Source organism: Macaca mulatta, chromosome 7, assembly GCF_049350105.2.
Source record: "Macaca mulatta isolate MMU2019108-1 chromosome 7, T2T-MMU8v2.0, whole genome shotgun sequence".
Taxonomy (NCBI): domain Eukaryota; kingdom Metazoa; phylum Chordata; class Mammalia; order Primates; family Cercopithecidae; genus Macaca; species Macaca mulatta.
The window spans coordinates 81764429-81778011 of NC_133412.1; positions in this window are offsets into that span (position 1 = coordinate 81764429).

Genomic DNA, 13583 nt, shown 5'->3' on the forward strand with positions numbered 1-13583 from the left:
AAGTTGTCTAAATGGATTGGTTCCTTTTTTGATATGAACTCTAAGGCTTTTTTATTCTGCTGGGGTTTTTTTTGTTTTCTGTTTGTTTGTTTGTTTGTTTTTAAGCCACCTATCTAGTTTAGTCCTCTCACACAGTAATGAATTAGAATTCATACTGCTTATTATATTAGATATTTCTTTCTTTAATACCCGTAATGATTCTTGGCCACTAAGACACACATCAAGTCAACAACTTGATGTATACATTATATCAACGATGCTTTATTCCTGTCATCTGAATTATTATCAGAGACAAAGTAATTGGGGAAGCCCTGAAAGGCAATAATCACTACAAACCATTATAATAGTTTATTGAATTTGATGAATAATATTACTTTGACCTCATATCACATTTATCTTTCAAGTAGTTGATGTACCTCATAGTAATTACTAAATACCTAGAATTTACTGTCACTCAGTGTATGGAGACCATGGAAGCATCAAGGAATGACTTGAATCTGGACATAATTAGTTCTGGACATAATTAATAGTAACACCTGAGATATCCGGAAGAGTAAGGAATAATCCACTTTGAATGAGAGAAACTTAAGAAATTGAAGACTATCCTTCTAAGTCATGAGGGCTTTTAAAATTTTAATTCATTCTAAAATAACCTTTCTATTTTCTGCCTAAGAAAATAGGGTGGCTTGTAAGAAAATTTAAAATTTATCCTTGTCTCCTGAGTGAGGGTGATTGTTAGGAACATTAAGGAAGACCCACATAGGTAAGATATGTATAGTTCCAAAGGGCCTGGGCTTTGAAGTCAAGCAGACCTGGATTTAAATCCTCTTTTTATTATTTAGGATGCTTTGGGGTGCAAGTGATGTAAAATCCTCAACTCAAGTGCCTTACGCAGCAAAGAAACTATGATTTCATAGCAAGAGGTTGGGAGTAGGGTGGTTTCAGAGTCAGTCCATTTTTCACATCAGGAAGTCATCACAAGAAAGACCCAGATTCTTTCTTGTTTCTTTGCCACTCTTAGTGCTTTGAATTTGTCCTCAGGCTATGGTTGGACAGTAGAGCAATGGCATGTATCATTGCCAGCTACAGCAACATCCAGTAAAAGAAGGGACCGTCCCTTCTTTGGGTCTCTTTTGGGGAGGGACACAACCTTTCCCAGAAACTTCAGAGCAGCCATCTGTTCATATCCCCTCATTTAGAATTGGGTCACACCCATACCCCTGAGCCAATCACCGACAGGGGGCTGGAGGCATCAGGATTGCTTTAGGGCAATTAGGATTCATCTGCTGGAACTGAGGCACATGGCCCCACAGAGGAGGGCGGGCAGGAAGGGGCTGTAGCAAGAGGAAGGAAGGGACGGGTAGCAAGGAAACGTAGCTCACTAGCTGCAAGACCTTGGGCGCATTCATTGACATCTTTAAATCTTAATTTCTAAATCAGAAACATGGAAATAATACCTACACTATACCTCATAGAAGTGTGAGAATTAGATCAAGTGACCTTTTCGCAGTGCCTGACACACAGGAAGGTTGGTAGATCGTTTTGTTTTAGGAAACTCCAGACTCTGCTTCCCGGTTAATGCTGCTTCTGTCTGGTCTTTTGTGAAGAAACATACCATTCCCAGTCGTGTGCGTGTGTGTGTGTGTAGAATATATCCATGGTTCACATGGGAGAGAATTTCTTTTACTTAGCAAACACCTTCGGAATCTGGAGGAACCTGCACTTATTTGAAGGCAATCAAAAAATTTTCTCTCTAGATGTCTGTGTAATTATGTATTTAATACTACATTTCAAATCAGAATTGGTTGATTGAGATAAATGGAGATAAGTAGAAGGAACATTCAACAAAGATTTCATGTTCAAGTCATTATGCAAAGTACTGGGACAAAGGTGAGGCATAGCAAAAGCGAAAGAAATGTGGAGGAATGGTGAGTTTGTATAAAGCAATAGAATAGTGAGCAATAAGATAGAAAATGCTGTGTGACAACACAATTGGCAAGCTTTGAGTGTTAAGCCAGAAATTTGGGACTTTATATTCTTAGCATGGGGCAGGGGACAGAGCAGAACCGTGAAATATTTTCATTAGAGATGAAACATGAAGAAAACATTCTTACAGAACCTAACCTGGCAGTGGTATAAAAGAACAATTGGAAAGTGTATAAAGTATTTCCATCAAGCCAGTTAGGAGAATTTAGGTCAGGTTAGTTAGTCTCAAAAGACAAACCACCTTCAAACTCTCATGACATAAACAAACAAGCAAATGTTTATTTCTCACTCATCTGACCTGTTTGTTTCCAGGAAGCAGGGAACTCTGTTCTTTATGTTCACACAGGGATCCAGCCTGGTGGATAGTGCCAACACCGTAAATGGTGACGATTACCATGACAAAGGGAAAGAAAGCTCTAGGGGGTATCACACCAGCAATTAAATGCCTTGGCATGAAGCAACATACAGTGGTGTGGTGGGGCCAGCTTATGCCAGCTCACAAAAGCCAATTGTGTGCATCTCTTCCCAACTCCACATCCAAGTCTGTCATGTTGATAGTTCTAAATCAGCCAGGCTGGGAACATTTACACTAAAGAAACTGGCAAGCACTACAAATCATGGTTCACTCTTCCTCCCACTCCTCCCCACCAAAAAAAGATACCTAGTAGTTAAACTTTTACCAACACGCCTCCAGATTCACTTCACTTTCACTCAGGACTCATTGCCAGAACTAGGCATGTAGCTCAACCCTGATACAAAAGGATCAAGAAGTTCAATCCTGCTATTGCCTCAAAGGGAGAGAGCCACAAATATTTAGTGAGCATTAATGACAACCACAGGTTAATGCCAGAGCTTAGGTGTTTATTCATTTATACATTCATTCAACAATCACATCTAGAGCACTTTAGACTTTAATCTGGGAGCAATAAAAAAGAGAAGCAGAAGAGTTTTAAGCACGGATGGGATGCCAGTTATCAACTTATTGCCTCTCAACTCCTAATCTACCCTCCATTGACTGGCTTGAGAGACTGGAGATGGATCCTGTAAACATTTTCTTCTGCTAGTAGAGGCCACAGGACGGACACTGAAGAAGGAAAGGGCTTATTCCTGGTTCCAGTGAGATTTCTCTGTTTTTTGATCCTATAGTACTCCTCTGGTATGAGAGATGCTAGTATCAGTGGCGCTCATGTCCAGGAAGTTTCAGAGGCACCATGAAGGGTAACTTCTTAGCAAGTGTCATGGAAGCCTCAGTCAGTTTCCCAGCATGTACAGCAGCAGCCCCCCTCCAGGTGGCTTCCTGGTGGCTCTTCAGTGAGTCCTACTGATGCTGCAGTTTCCCGATGAGTTCAACAGCATGCCCCACGGGCAGCTTCCTCGCAAGTTTTTCTAGCACATGAATATAGATGGTTTCCTGCCTGCCAGGAAAATATTTCAAGTCATTTCTGGTACCTGGCAGTACCAGAACAGGAGACTTCCAGCTTGCCAGCCTCACCCCATAGCTCTCTGCCTGCTAACCTCCACCTCCCAACTGTGGAACAGCTCTGGTTAAGGCCACTTTTTGACCACGAGGGATGTGGCACATGAGAATAAATCACCACCATGGAGATGAATGGAGAGCAGATAAATGATGTCTTCATAGGTTCACTGGAAGGTGAAGGAAATGTCTAGAGAAATTGAAAGTGAGGTGACGTCATTGATAATGGAGTAACAACCAGGATTCAACAGGATTGGGATTAGGGTGAGCCCACCAAGACCAAGTCATGCTACTGCATGGTTAGATCCTGTTTTTATTTAAAATGTTGATATTTTGCTCATTTTGATGTATTTTACATTAATTTTCATTTTTTAAAACATAGTACATTAAAATAGTATTTATCTCAATTACCGATTTTTTGTTGTTGTTGTTGGCACCTACTTAAATTTTGCATGCTTCCCTCACCCTTGTCCTGGCTCTGGCAGCAGTGTCAGAGGGTCTGAGAGAGTTTGGGAAACAAGGGGGGTGGGAGGCAGGCAGAGTGGGCTGCCAGATCCCAGGCCAGAAAATGCAGAACATGGTGAAGACAGCAAGAAGCTTAACTAATAGGTCTGAGGCTAAGTAGTGATGGCAGTCAGAATGCTTTTAAATATGGATGTTAAGGACATAGCAAGAGAAAATGGATAGAACAGAGTGCATATGGCAACTTTTTATATTGGTGATAGAACTAGTAAGCGGGTAATTAAAGATGATCCTCTTCATGAGGAAGACATGGTAATACATGCAGTAGGAAAACAAAAGACTTAAAAGGAATTACAAGGACTAATAGGACCTGGCAATTACTTTGGTGAAGATGTGTGGTGGTAGAAGGCAAATGACAGGGAGGGTCCAGAAATGACTGCATTGATGAACCTGGAGGACATTATACTAATTGAAATAAGCCAGACTTATAAAGACAAACATTGCATGATCTCACTTACATGTGGAATCTAAAAAAGTCAAACTCATAGAAGCAGAGAGTAGAATGGTGGTTACTAGATGCTGGGGGGAGGGGGAAATGGGGAGGTGGTTAAAGGGTACAAAATTTTAGTTGTGTGAGGTCAATTCTGGAGACCTACTATGTATAGCATAGTACCTATAGCTGGCAATACTATACTACATACTTAAGATTGATAAGAGGTTAGATCTTATGCTAAATGTTCTTACTAAAAAGCAACAAGAACAACAACAATAATAATAAAGGGAGTGGGAGAAAACTTTGGGAAGTGATGGATGTATTTATAGCCATGTTGGTAGTATAGTAATGGTTTCACAAATGTATAGATTCCCCAAACTCATTGAGATGTATATATTAAATATGTGCAGCTTTTTGTATGTCAATCATATTTCAATACAGGGGTTTAAATAAATAAATAAATAGATTTTTTTATACTTTAAGTTCTAGGGTACATGTGCACAATGTGCAGGTTTGTTACATATGTATACATGTGCCATGTTGGTGTGCTGCACCCATTAACTCGTCATTTACATTAGGTATATCTCCTAATGCTATCCCTCTCCACCTCCCCACAATAGGACCTGGTGTGTGATGATCCCCTTCCTGTGTCCAAGTGATCTCATTGTTCAATTTCCACCTATGAGTGAGAACATGCAGTATTTGGTTTTCTGTTCTTGTGATAGTTTGCTGAGAATGATGGTTTCCAGCTGCATCCATGTCCCTACAAACGACTTTAACTCATCCTTTTTTATGGCTGCATAGTATTCCATGGTGTATATGTGCCACATTTTCTTAATCCAGTCTGTCACTGATGGACATTTGAGTTGATTCCAAGTCTTTGCTATTGTGAATAGTGCCACAATAAACCTATGTGTGCATGTGTCTTTATAGCAGCATGACTTATAATCCTTTGGGTATATCTCCAGTAGTGAGATGGCTGGATCAAATGGTATCTCTAGTTCTAGATCCTTGAGGAAATGCCACATTGTCTTCCACAATGGTTGAACTAGTTTACAGTCCCACCAACAGTGTAAAAGTGTTCCTATTTCTCCACATCCTCTCCAGCACCTGTTGTTTCCTGATTTTTTAATGATGACCATTCTAACTGGTGTGAGATGGTATCTCATTGTGGTTTTGATTTGCATTTCTCTGATGGCGAGTGATGATGAGTATTTTTTCATGTGTTGGTTGGCTGTATGAATGTCTTCTTTTGAGAAGTGTCTGTTCATATCCTTTGCCCACTTTTTGATGGGGTTGTTTGTTTGTTTCTTGTAAATTTGATTGAGTTCTTTATAGGTTCTGGATATTAGTCCTTTGTCAGATGAGTAGATTGCAAAAATTTTCTCCCATTCTGTAGGTTGCCTGTTCACTCTGATGGTAGTTTCTTTTGCTGTGCAGAAGCTCTTTAGTTTAATTAGATCCCATTTGTCAATTTTGGCTTTTGTTGCCGTTGCTTTTGGTGTTTTAGACATGAAGTCCTTGCCCATGCCTATGTCCTGAATGATATTACCTAGGTTTTCTTCTAGGGTTTTTATGGTTTTAGGTCTAACATTTAAGTATCTAATCCATCTTGAATTAATTTTCATATAAGGAGTAAGGAAAGGATCCAGTTTCAGCTTTCTACTTATGGCTAGCCAATTTTCCCAGCACCATTTATTAAATAGGGAATCCTTTCCCCATTTCTTGTTTTTGTCACGTTTGTCAAAGATCAGATGGCTGTAGATGTGTGATATTATTTCTGAGGGCTCTGCTCTGTTCCATTGGTCTATATCTCTGTTTCAGTACCAGTACCATGCTGTTTTGGTTACTGTAGCCTTGTAGTATAGTTTGAAGTCAGATAGCATGATGCCTCCAACTTTGTTCTTTTGGCTTAGAATTGTCTTGGCAATATGGGGTCTTTTTTGGTTCCATATGAACTTTAAAGCAGTTTTTTCCAATTCTGTGAAGAAAGTCATTGGTAGCTTAATGGGGATGGCATTGAATCTATAAATTACTTTGGGCAGTATGGCCATTTTCATAATATTGATTCTTCCTATCCATGAGCATGGTATGTTCTTCCATTTGTTTGTGTCCTCTTTTATTTCACTGAGCAGTGGTTTGTAGTTCTCCTTGAGGAGATCCTTTACATCCCTTGTAAGTTGGATTCCTAGGTATTTTATTCCCTTTGAAGCTATTGTGAATGGGAGTTCATTCACGATTTGGCTCTCTGTTTGTCTGTTACTGGTGTATAAGAATGCTTGTGATTTTTGATCATTGATTTTGTATCCTGAGACTTTGCTGAAGTAGCTTATCAGCTTAAGGAGATTTTGGGCTGAGAAGATGGGGTTTTCTAAATACATAATCATGTCATCTACAAACAGGGACAATTTGACTTCTTCTTTTCCTAACTGAATACCCTTGATTTCTTTCTCTTGCCTAATTGCCCTAGCCAGAACTTCCAACACTATGTTGAATAAGAGTGGTGAGAGAGGGCATCCCTGTCTTGTGCCAGTTTTCAAAGGGAATGCTTTCAGTTTTTGCCCATTCAGTATGATATTGGCTGTGGGTTTGTCATAAATAGCTCTTATTATTTTGAGATACATTCTATCAATACCGAATTTATTGAGCGTTTTTAGCATGAAGGGCTGTTGAATTTTGTCAAAGGCCTTTTCTGCATCTATTGAGATAATCATGTGGCTTTTGTCTTTGGTTCTGTTATGCTGGATTACATTTATTGATTTGCGTATGTTGAACCAGCCTTGCATCCCAGGAGTGAAGCCCACTTGATCATGGTGGATAAGCTTTTTGATGTGCTGCTGGATTTGGTTTGCAGTAGTTTACTGAGGATTTTTGCATTGATGTTCATCAGGGATAATGGTCTAAAATTCTCTTTTTTTGTTGTATCTCTGTCAGGCTTTGGTATCAGGATGATGTTGGCCTCGTAAAATGAGTTAGGGAGGATTCCCTCTTTTTCTATTGATTGGAATAGTTTCAGAAGGAATGGTACCAACTCCTCCTTGTACCTCTGGTAGAATTCGGCTGTGAATCTGTCTGGTCCTGGACTTTTTTTGGTTGGTAGGCTATTACTTATTGCCTCAATTTCAGAGCCTGCTATTGGTCTATTCAGGGATTCAACTTCTTCCTGGTTTAGTCTTGGAAGAGTGTAACTGTCCAGGAAATTATCCATTTCTTCTAGGTTTTCTAGTTTATTTGCGTAGATGTGTTTATAGTATTCTCTGATGGTAGTTTGTATTTCTGTGGGGTCGGTGGTGATATCCCCTTTATCATTTTTTATTGTGTCTCTTTGATTCTTTTCTCTTTTCTTCTTTATTAGTCTTGCTAGCAGTCTATCAATTTTGTTGATCTTTTCAAAAAACCAACTCCTGGATTCATTGATTTTTTGGAGGGTTTATTGTGTCTCTATCTCCTTCAATTCTGCTCTGATCTTAGTTATTTCTTGCCTTCTGCTAGCTTTTGAATGTGTTTGCTCTTGCTTCTCTAGTTCTTTTAATTGTGATGGTAGAGTGTCAATTTTAGATCTTTCCTGCTTTCTCTTGTGGGCATTTAGTGCTATAAATTTCCCTCTACACACTGCTTTAAATGTGTCCCAGAGATTCTGGTATGTTGTATCTTTGTTCTCAATGGTTTCAAAGAACATCTTTATTTCTGCCTTCATTTTATTATGTACCCAGTAGTCATTCAGGAGCAGGTTGTTCAGTTTCCATGTAGTTGAGCAGTTTTGATTGAGTGTCTTAGTCCTGAGTTCTAGTTTGATTGCACTGTGGTCTGAGAGACAGTTTGTTATAATTTCTGCTCTTTTACATTTGCTGAGGAGTGCTTTACTTCCAACTATGTGGTCAATTTTGGAATAAGTGTGATGTGGTGCTGAGAAGAATGTATATTCTGTTGATTTGGGGTGGAGAGTTCTGTAGATGTCTATTAGGTCTGCTTGGTGCAGATACGAGTTCAATTCCTGGATATCCTTATTAACTTTATGTCTCGTTGATCTGTCTAATGTTGACAGTGGGGTGTTGAAGTCTCCTACTCTTATTGTATGGGAGTCTAAGTCTCTTTGTAAGTCTCTAAGGACTTGCTTTATGAATCTGGGTGCTCCTGTATTGGGTGCATATATATTTAGGATATATATTCATCTTCCTGATGAATTGATCCCTTTACCATTATGTAATGGCCTTCTTTGTCTCTTTTGATCTTTGATGGTTTAAAGTCTGTTTTATCAGAGACTAGGATTGCAACCTCTGCTTTTTTTTTGTTTTCCATTTGCTTGGTAGATCTTCCTCCATCCCTTTATTTTAAGCCTATGTGTGTCTCTACATGTGAGATGGGTCTCCTGAATACAGCAAACTGATGGGTCTTGACTCTTTATCCAATTTGTCAGTCTGTGTCTTTTAATTGGAGCATTTAGTCCATTTACATTTAAGGTTAATATTGTTGTGTGTGAACTTGATCCTGTCATAATGATATTAGCTGGTTATTTTGCTCACTAGTTGATGCAGTTTCTTCCTAGCATCAATGGACTTTACATTTTGACATGTTTTTGCAATGGCTGGTACCTGTTGTTCCTTTCCATATTTAGTGCTTCCTTCAGGATCTCTTGTAGGGCAGGCCTGGTGGTGATAAAATCCCTAAACATTTGCTTGTCTGTAAAGGATTTTATTTCTCCTTCACTTATGAAACTTAGTTTGGCTGGATATGAAATTCTGGGTTCAAAATTCTTTTCTTTAAGAATGCTGAATATTGGCCCCCACTCTCTTCTGGCTTGGAGAGTTTCTGCCAAGAGATCTGCTATTAGTCTGATGGGCTTCCCTTTGTGTGTAACCCGATCTTTCTCTCTGGCTGCCCTTAACATTTTTTCCTTCATTTCAACTTTGTTAAATCTGACAATTATATGTCTTGGAGTTGCTCTTCTCGAGGAGTATCTTTGTGGCGTTCTCTGTATTTCCTGAATTTGAATGTTGGCCTGCCTTACTAGGTTAGGGAAGTTCTCCTGGATGATATCCTGCAGAGTGTTTTCCAACTTGGTTCCATTTTCCCCATCACTTTCAGGCACTCCAATCAGATGTAGATTTGGTCTTTTCACATAATCCCATATTTCTTGGAGGCTTTGTTCATTTCTTTTTACTCTTTTTTCTTTACACTTCTCTTCTTGCTTCATTTCATTCATTTGATCTTCAATCACTGATACTCTTTTTTCCAGTTGATCGAGTTGGTTACTGAAGCTTGTGCATTTGTCACATAGTTCTCATGTTATGGTTTTCATCTCTATCAGTTCTTTTAAGGTCTTCTCTGCATTGATTATTCTCGTTATCCATTCATCCATTCTTTTTTCAAGGTTTTTAGTTTCTTTGTGCTGGTTATGTAGTTCCTCTTTTAGCTCTGAGAAGTTTGATCGACTGAAGCCTTCTTCACTCAACTTGTCAAAGTCATTCTCCGTCCAGCTTTGTTCCATTGCTGGCGATGAGCTGCATTCCTTTGGAGGGGGAAATGCGCTCTGATTTTTTGAATTGCCAGCTTTTCTGCATGGCTTTTCCCCCATCTTTGTGGTTTTATCTGCCTTTGGTCTTTGATGATGGTGATGTACTGGTGGGGTTTTGGTGTGGGTGTCCTTTCTGTTTGTTAGTTTTCCTTCAAACAGTCATGCCCCTCAGCTGTAGGTTTATTGGAGTTTGCTTGAGGTCCACCCCAGACCCTGTTTGCCTGGGTATCAGCAGCAGAGGCCGCAGAAGATAGAATATTGCTGAACAGCAAGTGTTGCTGTCTGATTCTTGCTCTGGAAGCTTCGTCTCAGGGGTGTACCCTGCCGTGTGAGGTGTGAGGTGTTGGTCTGCACCTCAGTTGAAAATGCAGAAATCACCCATCTTCTGTGTCACTCAACGCCGGGAGCTGGAGGCTGGAGCTGTTCCTATATGGCCATCTTGGGCGTGCCTCCATAGATTTTTAAATAACAAATTTAAAAATGACTTCCATTATGGACTAGGACATTAGGAGACTGCTGGTGCATTTAATAGAAATAAGGGTGTTAGTAAGAGAGGATCCGCCACGCTGAGTTTGGAGGAAGCAGCCATAGCAAGATGGCTTTTCAGTCTGGGCTTAGTTCCTGTCAGGGTTGAGGCTGGAGATGTGGGTGGTATCCAAGTGGTATTAGTGATGGCAGAAGTCTCTGAGGGCCTGTCTGTGAGATGGCAGAGGTCTTTGCAGACCAGTGCAGAGCAGGTAAGGGGATGCTCAGTGGGAAACAATCGCTTTTGAAGACCCACACTCGGTTCTCTATCCTCCCAAGAGTCAATCCAGGCTTCATAAACACCAACCTGGCCTCAAAAGACACCCTGATTCCTCCTTGGACCTGGACCCAGTATAAAAACTCCCCTTTCCTTCAGAGTTTGATCAGAAGAATTTAGTTTCCCAAAAGCAACTTTTACGGGAGAAAACTAACAACAATCACAAAAATTCCAAAAGCCTAACAATAAGATGTTTTCAGACTACTCTGCTCATTGAAACTGAAATGTAATTAGACTATATACAAATCAGGCACCTGCAGTCCTGCCCCACCAAGCTCAGATTCATCTTCCTTGACATATGCACACCTATGTCTCTAGCCTGCTTGTTTCATCTTAAGGCTTGGTAAAGCTGTTTATACCAGTTGGAGAAGTGATGGCTCCTCTCCAGTTGTTCTAAAATAGCATCTTAAGGTCTCAGTGGTGGCACACACAGAGATATACCATGAGAAGAAAATTAATGATCCCTCACCAACGCCTGAAAAACCTTGGTTGAAATATTTCAGAAATCTGCAAAAGAAAATATTTTTCCCTAGCTATTTTTGTGTGTTTTCCACAATGAGAGTGTATTACATTTTCCATGGATAAAAAATGAATTGCACTTAAAAGTAATTAGAAAACCACAGAGCTTAGAGATTTATCTAATACAAAACAGAATAGTCAAGTTATTGTGTGTAGAAAATAGCATTTTTGCTTCTGCAGAGGAGTTGGGCATTTTCTATAGGTAGTCCAGGGTACGTTTGAGAGAAGTCTATGAATTCTTGTATTATTGGGTACATACACCATTAGAGAGACTTGAGGAAGGCTTTTACTGATTAAATATTTACCAGTAAAGGCTTGACAGCAACCTAACCACCTCTTAAGCATTCAAATAAGTGGTGAAAGTGTCCCAGAGGAGAGAAACACAGGGAAATTATATAAGACAGAATTTCTAGCAACTCCTTTAATACTTGCTTTATGACCTCTGCAAAGCTAAGAGAATATCTGGTTTGTAATATATTTCACACCTTTATCTTTCAAAGGCTGTACTTAGAAAATCCTCCACATTGATTGGTATTGCATAACTAATTTCATAGTTTTGGAAAACCAAAGATTTGCCTCAAAATGAAGAAAAAAGCCAGGAATTCCAAGATGACCTGACAAGGAACCTCTTGGCATGCCTTGATCCTTTTTCCACCCAACCAACATGCATGCATTGAGATACATATACTTGGGTAAGCAACATACTTAGTGCCATGGAGGCTGTGAAAATGACTAAGTCACCCTGAAAGTGACTTGCATTTTAGTAGGAAAGATAAGATAGGAACACAAAGAACTAGAGCAACACCAGGGAGCCTGTGACAGGTGCCCCAGATCTTCAAAGATGGTGCTGTGAGTAGGGAATAATCATGTTTTACTGGGAAAGCCAGAAAAAGTTTCGATTCAGAATTAGTTGAAGCATCTGAATTTGGGGAAAGTATTTCCTTCAGCACGCTTGTATGGCAGGCAGGGAGGGACATCTAGGCAGGAGAAAGAAGATAAACAAGAATCAAATTCAGGTTTTGGAAGGACCTGGAGCTTATATAATTATCATAGCCTTCTTTGAGAAAAGTAACATCAAAGTATTTTTTAAATTGATAGGGCCCTTCCACATCCATGAGTGGCCCTAAAGCTTAAGTTTCCTGAGCCTCATGGGTCCTCCATTCTAGAGACCAGGCTGCAGAATCAAGCAGACTGAGTCCAAGTTGGTTTCATCACTTGCGATGAGCATTCATTTCTTCAAATAATATCTACTTCATATAATACCTACTTGTAAAGTTAGATATAGCAACCTGATTCTTCTGCTAAGGAACTATTTCTCCCTTACTCTCAGACAAATTGCCTGAGCCCAACTCTCACTTCATGGGTGGGTTATATGGTTTGGCTCATGAAATAACTGTAATCTATTGGGCATATGACCTGAACCAGGTCAAACTGAATCAATCTTCCAAGATACTGCTGTAGCCAACAATACTGCCTTGTCCACTGGGGTGCTAAAGGAGTAGAATGTAAGCCTAGAGCAACTGATGGAATTTGAAGCCAACAGAGAGAACTGCAGAGGCTAAAGACAGAGAAAGTAGTTTAACAGCACATCTGAGCTGTGCTTGCACCAGTTCAAGAGAGTTTCTGTTGTTTCCAGTCACTAGGGCCCTAATACACTACAATGATGGCAATCCTGTGATGTTGAATTACCCAGCAAATATCTAACCATTTGTTGATCACCTGCTATGTGCAAGGCAGGGCCTTCTGTGCCAGTCTCTGCTAGGAACACAGAGATAAGGTTCTGCTTTCATAGAATGTTTGGGTGCTGCTTGACCATATGGAATGGCTGGCTTTAAGTCTGTCCATCCATACTTTCCCCTATTCCATCATAGCACTCTTTGAGAAAAGCAATAGCAAAGTGTTTTTAAAATTGGTAAGTCCCTTCCACATACATTAGTGGCCCTAAAGCTACTCACATATATGTCAGCTATCCCCTTCACATACGTGACAGTTATGCCTGAAAGACAAACTGATCCACCATTTTGCTGAAAAAAACTGACTTTATTGATAACATTGGTCAAACAGAGATGTGATTGATGCTTTCATATGTAAATTTAGGATTGTGTAGATTTTTTTTTGTGTCTTATCAACAATTTCCAGCCATAACTCTACCTCTAATTTTCATCAAGTGCTGGAATTTAAGTGAGCAAGTGACACGATTTTTGGCATAGCTTTAAGTACACCATAATTTATTTATCTAAAGTCAATTATTGGCAAACTTTTATGCTATAGTTATGATTTGTAACATATTCCTTGTGGCAAACTAGCAACTGATCAATCTCGCCAATGTTCT